We start from the raw sequence: 7511 nt of genomic DNA, 5'->3' as shown, positions 1-7511 counted from the left end.
CTAATGCAGTCTACAACAAGGAGAGGGCCTATGAAAGGTACCAGAGCCAACCCACCCCTGAATCACATCTTTTATACGTTTCTGCCCGGAATCGTGATTAGTCTGTTCTTTGCTCTGCAAAAAATGATTTCATCCATACTAAATGCTCTCAACTCTCCAACTCGAATTTTTCCCGCTCCTTCTGGCACCTTGCCAAAAACCTTTCTAACAACTTTACCTCATCCTCCTTCCTTCCTTTTTTTTACTCTGATGGCTCTGTAGCTATTGCCTCTACTAATAAAGTAGATCTCTTTGCTCAGACTTTCTCCTCCAATTCCACCTTAGACAATTCCGGTGCTGTTCCTCCATCACTTCTCCCCTCTGACCTCCTCATGGCTGACATTAAAATTTTTTCAGCTGATGTATTTTCTGCCATCACTGGCCCCAATACGCATATGGGCCTGATGGGGTCGCTCCTGTTGTTCCAAAGAACTGTGCTTCTGTGCTTACACCCTGCCTAGGCAAACTCTTTCGTTTTTGTTTATCAACTTGTATCTTTCCTTCTTGCTGGAAGTTTGCTCTCATTCAGCCAGTCCCAAAGAAGAGTGACCATTCCCAACCCTCTAACTATCGTCCAATTGCTTTAACATCCTGTATCTCAAAAGTTTGCAAGTCAATTCTTAATAGAAAAATTTTAAAGCATCTTTCCTACCACAACCTTCTTTCTGATTGGCAGTATGGGTTCCGTCAGGAACGCTCCACTGGCGATCTTCTTACCTGCCTTTCAGACTCCTGGTCATTCTCCTTTCGGGACTTTGGCGAAAGCTTTGCCATTGCACTTGACATCTCAAAGGCTTTCGATCGAGTCTGGCATAAATCTGTAATTTCCAAATCCTTCTATCTGTGCCTTCATCTCTAGCTTGCTTTCTGGTTGTTATATAGCCGCTGTTGTAGACGGCCATCGTTCTTCTCTAGAGATATCAACAATGGTATTCCTCAGGGCTCTCTCCTATCACCAATTCTCTTCCTTTTATTCATCAATGATCTTCTAAGCTGTACATCTAACCCTATCCACTCTTATGCTGATGACTCCACCCTTCACCTTTCCATTCGGTTCCCGCAACGTCCATCTCAGCAGTTACTTCAACAAACAAGGGATGAGGCTATGGCACACCTAATGTCTGACTTGGCTCGTATCTCTGACTGGGATAAAAATAATCTGGTTGTGTGTAATACATCAAAGACTCAGTTTTTACACCTATCAACCCGACAAAATCTTCCACAGGTATACCCTCTAATGTTTATTAATATTCAGCTTAATCGTGCATTATCCCTGAACATACTTGAGGTTTCATTTACTCGGGACTTATCTTGGAAAGATCATATTACATCTCTTGTAAAAGCTGCTTCCAAGAGATTAGGTATCCTAAGCCGACTCCGTTCCTTCTTTACCTCTGCACAACTGTTGACTCTATACAGAGATTATATCCACCTCTGTGTGGAGTACAACTCTCATGTGTGAGGCGGCTCCCCACATACAGCTCTTCTCAGTAGGGTAAAGTCAAAGGCTTTTTGTCTCATTAACTCTCCTCCTGTTACTGACTCCCTTCAACCTCTGTCGCTTCGCCGCTCTGTTGCATCTTTATCTCTTTTCTATCGCTACATCAATGGTCACTGCTCCTCTGAACTGTCTGCATGCATTCCTCCACCTCTACAATGGGCGCGTAGCACCCATATAGCAGCAAACTCTCATCCCTTTTCTGTCCAACTCTCTACTGCAAGAGTTAACCGTTACTCCCGGTCCTTCATTTATGCAACAGGTCAGCTCTGGAACTGTCTCCCTCTGTCTGTATTTCCTGCTTCCTATGATCTTCAGTCTTTCAAACGCAGTGTGTCCAGGCATCTCGAAATGTTCGGATCTTGATTTGGGATCTCTCTTGTATTTTGTTTTTCGGTTTGAAGGAACAATAATTGCGGGCTCGCGGCCTTTGATTCCTTCTTCCCCGCATAAACAAAAAATATATGATGGCAATCCATCAACTGGATCACTGGATGTTATTCAGAATGAAAAAAAAAAGGATCTGGAATGCTATCTCACAAACCGCCTAAGCTAGTAAGCTGAAATTTTATGGCATTATAGCCTTAAGGTGGCCACATTGCGGAAAGCAGTATGATTCTAACTGGTTGATTATTTTCTCAGAACGCCTGGGGTAAAATATTGGAACTTTTCTTATACATATATATATATATATATATATATATATATATATATATATATATATATATACATATATATATATATATATATATATATATATATATATATATATATATATATATATATATATAAACAACAGAGGAAAATAAAGCAAATTAAATAATAAATGATACTTTATACTCCAGATTGCAGGTGACCTCCATTCATAAATGAAACTGTAACAGTTGGGCTTGAACTATACTGTAGGTTGAAGTCTGGGGGGAAACTATTCTGGGGAAGTGAGTCTCAAAGATAAGCAGTTTGGGGAATAAAAGAATTCTGATAAGCAGAAGTTCTGCACTACGGCAGTGTGATGCTGCAGCAAAGGGCGCAACCAGATGCCCGTGTACCACAGGGGAAGTCGTGGAGAGGTGGCACAATGAATGCAGCTTCACATAAGCATTTGCTATATAACTATCCACAAATAATGCAAGGGAGGCACCAATCTTTTGTTTCTGAAGAGGTGTTCATTTGTGACTGTAGGGTTATTAATGCTTTTATGGCTTTATTCTGAATTTTGTTCAGTTGCTTTAACCCTCTCGTGCACCATAAGTTTTCAACAAATTTTGGCACCATGCACGGAACCAAAACCCTCTCAACAACACTGACAGGTGACAGCCTTCAGTCACACCCACCTTGCCCAGGGCCCTGCCAGGAAGTCGGACCCAGGCGACGGCCTGCGGCCAAACTGACGGGAAAGTGACGTCCACCACTCTCCTCCTGTTGCCCATGGGACATCGGCAACAGCCATCAGCCGCACCAGGGAAAGACACCTCACCAAATATCTCTCATCCTCTGAGACTTCCTCTGTGGAGGACGACCCTTGCTTGGCTCACCCCTCCTGTAGCCGAATGAGATGATCCTCTGTTTCTCCCCACAGAGGCAGCTCCCAGGAGGACCTTTCCTGTCCGGAGGAGGTTTGGTGAGACCCCATGGTGACCCCGGGAGTGTGCACAGTACAGCCGGCACCTGGGCGAGACAACCAGCTGACGGACTCCCGCCGGTGGCAACGCCACAGTTCAACCCTGATAGCGGCCCGGCGGGAGGGAGACTGCAGACGCCGGACTCCCAGAAGTGCCCCCTGCAACCTCGAGGCACGAGCTCCCCAACCCCAGACGACAACGACTTCCTCCCCAGGGTGGGCGCAGACAAGCACACCTACTCTTTCTGTTTGGCCCGAGCGCCGAGGACCAGACCACTCAGCAAGGCCCCACAAGTGGCGGGCATCTCACCACACCCAGCAGTAGACCACAGAAGACGATGTTGCCCCTGAGGGTTGTCTTGTGGCCTTTGCGAGAAGGAACACCTAACGGGACCCCTCCTACATTTGGCCGACACCTGTAGGGCACCAGACTCCTGCAACCCAATCGGAGCCCCCCAATCTGCCTAGTGTATCTGTGGCTGACTAATGTATTGTGTGATACTGGTGTTCATATTGTATACTGTTCCTGTCTAGTGCCCTTGTGACTGAACAGTATACTGTGTATCAGTTACGTTCATATTGTGTACTGTGTCTGCCTAGTGCCCTTGTAACTGCATGGTATACTGTGTGATACTGGTATTCATACTGTGTGCTCGTGACTGGATAGTATACTGTGTGATACTTACATTCATATTGTGTACTGTGTCTGTGTAGTGTCCTTGTGATTGAATAGCATACTGTGTGATACTTATACGCACATTATATGCTACATATAATACTCCAGTCGGAGCCCTCTAATCTGCCTAGTGTGTTTGAGACTGAATAGTGTACTGTATAAGACTTACATTCATACTGTATACTGTGAGTGGAAACTGAGATAATACACGTGTAAGGTTGTTGTCCAGAGTTTTTATGTCCTGCTCTTCTTGTTGTGTGTTCTATCCCCGGTCTCGAAAGAGAACCTCGGTCAACAGCTAGTGTTTTTAAGACGAGAAGTCGGCATAAAAACACCTAGCATAACACTAACGTACTTTGAAGGCTCTAGGCCATATAGCCTTTGAAATATCTCAGTTTTAAAACAATTACTACTACTGCTACTAGTAACAGTAATAATAATAATAATAATAATAATAATAATAATAATAACAACAAACAAACCACCCCACAGGTATGTGAGAAGTTTTAATAATAACATTGAGAAAAAAAATTTCCATCTCGGTTTGGAAAGTTTTAATAATAAGAACAATAGTAGTAGTAGCAGTAGCAGCAGCAGCAGCAGCAGCATTAATAGTAGTAGTAGTAGTAGTAGTATCAGTAGGACTGTAGGTGGTGGTGGAGGTAGCAGGAGCATTACTATTATTATTATTATTAGTTTTATTAGTTTTATTATTATTATTATTATTAGTTTTTTATTATTATTATTATTATTTTTTTTATTATTATTATTAATTTTATTATTATTATTAGTAGTAGTAGTAGTAGTAATAGTAGTAGTAGTTTTAACCCCAGGCTCAGCTAAAAGGTACTAAGTGGCCTGCAGGCATAACTGCCCTCTCCAGCAGTCTGTCATCCTGGTTTTACCCTTGCCACCATTATGAAGGCGTTCCTCACCAGCACCACATCTATATGTGTGTACACCCGAAAGTACTGATCTCTCCCTCCCTGGTACCCGGAGTCGCGGCCAGTGAGCGACCAGGCGATCGAACACCCCACTTCCACCGCCCCTACCCCAACTCAGTGAAACCTTTGTTGGATAGATGTGGAACGGCTAAAGCCGGTTATGTTACTGTGTGTCATGATCGTTTTTATATACAATCAGAGCCAGTGGGGGTAAGTATAAAGGCATTTACTGTGTAACACTGTGCTATTATCCACAACATAATTATGAGAAAGGGGAAATGAAAGAAGACCTACAATGTATTATGTGTTACTGTTAATATACTTACGTTCTCTATTAAAATGTAACAAAAAAGCGTAGTATAGTGAACATCATCTGTTGAAAGATGTGATGTCTTTTTTCAGACATTCTCGCTCCCACCCGAACCACCCTTCTCTCTGGGTTGCTGTCATCACCACACGCCTCATCTCCTCCCCCAGTCCCACCCATTGTTAACCAACATAAACAAAGATAATGATGAAATGATCCGTCAGGTATTGATCATATTATATTATCATACACCTCTGCATGAAGCACCAACAAATCAATAACACACAATACTTCGATATACCTGCCAGCCATTTCATCCTGTTGTTACGTGACAAACGCACTGCAGGTTGGACTTTGTGTTACAAGGACATGCGTTTGTGTATTGTTAACACAGGTTGTGCGGTTTTGGAAGTCCATTAATTCATATGAACGTGGCAATAAAATTGTCAGCACGTAAGGTTAATGGCTCTGACGAACCACAAACTCTCTGTTTTAACGAAAATATTCCTACCTCTAGTCACAACAGTAACACAATGTCATTATGTATATGACTGAATGTGGGTCAATCGTATACATAATGACACTGTGTCACTGTCGTGTCAAGAGGTCGGCATATTGTAGTTAAAGCAGAGAGCTTGTGGTTCGTCGGCTGATCCCTGATTCGTTTCCTTCATCCAGTAATGACAGGAACATAAACCTTATGTGATTATAATGTAAGGCTTAAATTGCCACGTTCATATGAATTAATGGACTTCCAAAACCGCACAACCTGTGTTAACGATACACAAACGTATGTCCTTGTAACACAAAGTCCAACCTGCAGTGAGTTTGTCACGTAGCAACAGGATGAAATGGCTGGCAGGTATATCGAAGTATTGTGTGTTATTGATTTGTTGGTGCTTCATGCAGAGGTGTATGATAATATAATATGATCAATACCTGACGGATCATTTCATCACTATGTTTGTTTATGTTGGTTAACAATGGGTGAGACTGGGGGGGGGGGGAGAGGGTATGTGAGGCGTGTGGTGGAGACAGCAACCCAGAGAGAAGGGTGGTGGAGTGGGAGCGCAAATGTATGAGAAATGACATCATATCTTTCATCAGATGCTGTTTACTATACTATACTTCTTTGTAACATTATAATATAGTATGTAAGTATATAGACAACAACACATAAAACATCGTAGGTCTTCTTTCATTTTCGTGCCTTTCTTATATGCTGTGGATAACAGCACAGTATTACACATTAAATGCCTTTATATAATTACGCCTACTGGTTCTGACTGCCTATAAGAACAATCATGACATCACCGGCTTTAGCCGTTCCACATCTATCCAACAAAGCTTACACTGGGGTTGGGGTAGGGGCGGTGGATGTGGGGTGTTCGATCGCCTGGTCGCTCACTGACTGCGACTTCGGCTACCAGGGGGGAAAAGATTAGTGCTTTCGGGTGTACCATAGTCACTTAACACCTTTGACGCTCCATACTGACATAACGACATTACAACCTGGCCAGATCAGTAACGTTTCATCTGTTCTGACAATTTCGGTTTCAAAGAGGTATTGCTGTCGCCTATCTGAGCGTGAGCACAATGGATTGCAGACCGAAGACGCCCTTATCATTCATCTCATCAGTCTCCTTGAGAGAGAGAGAGTTTGGGCAGCAGAGCCATCCAGTAATATCGGTACCACCACGCGAAGGCGTCCCCCTCCAATACAGATCAGTGGAAAGATGAATAAATTCAATGAATAAATAAATAAGAATATAAAGAAATAAAAAACATAAATAGCTATAGCTGTACATAACTTTCCTTTTTTCATTCTTTCAAATTATCAGCATACACTTTTAGGCAAGGCAGCTCACAAATATTCACAGTTCTCTGAATCAGTCTATTACAGTTTTTCGTAACGGAAAAGTATAGGACCATTGTTCTTACCGTAAAATAAACAATGGAGGGAGTATTATTTTATGATTATTCAAAAAGCGATTGTAAACTAAACATTACAGAAATGCCGAAAAAAGTACAATAATATTTAGAATTAATCGAAATGTAATCCCGTATTACAGGACAGCTGATAATGCGTTATGTTTTATGGTATGTAGTTTGGCCGGTATTGTTGTCGGTTAAGGCCTCGTCCACACGAAGCCCAGAACATTGCCCAAAACATGTCTGGTGACATGTCTGGAATATGCTACATACATGCATATGTACAAGCCACAAACATGATGGCAAACTTGCCGTCCAATTAGTTTCAAAATGTTCCAAACACAGCTTCGATTAAGTCTAATACATTTTCACGGTCCACGCCAAGGCACAGCGGGCAGTGCCCGTCAACATGTCAGAGGAGCAGGATCTCTTACTAGCAGCGGCTGCTACAGTAGTGATATGTGGTTATAAACACAAACACCCTCGCCGATACT

Source organism: Coenobita brevimanus, chromosome 30 (assembly GCF_032717465.1).
Source record: "Coenobita brevimanus isolate Jiangsu-jjx chromosome 30, ASM3271746v2, whole genome shotgun sequence".
Classification (NCBI taxonomy): Eukaryota; Metazoa; Arthropoda; class Malacostraca; order Decapoda; family Coenobitidae; genus Coenobita; species Coenobita brevimanus.
Note: the sequence above shows the minus strand (reverse complement) of the source record.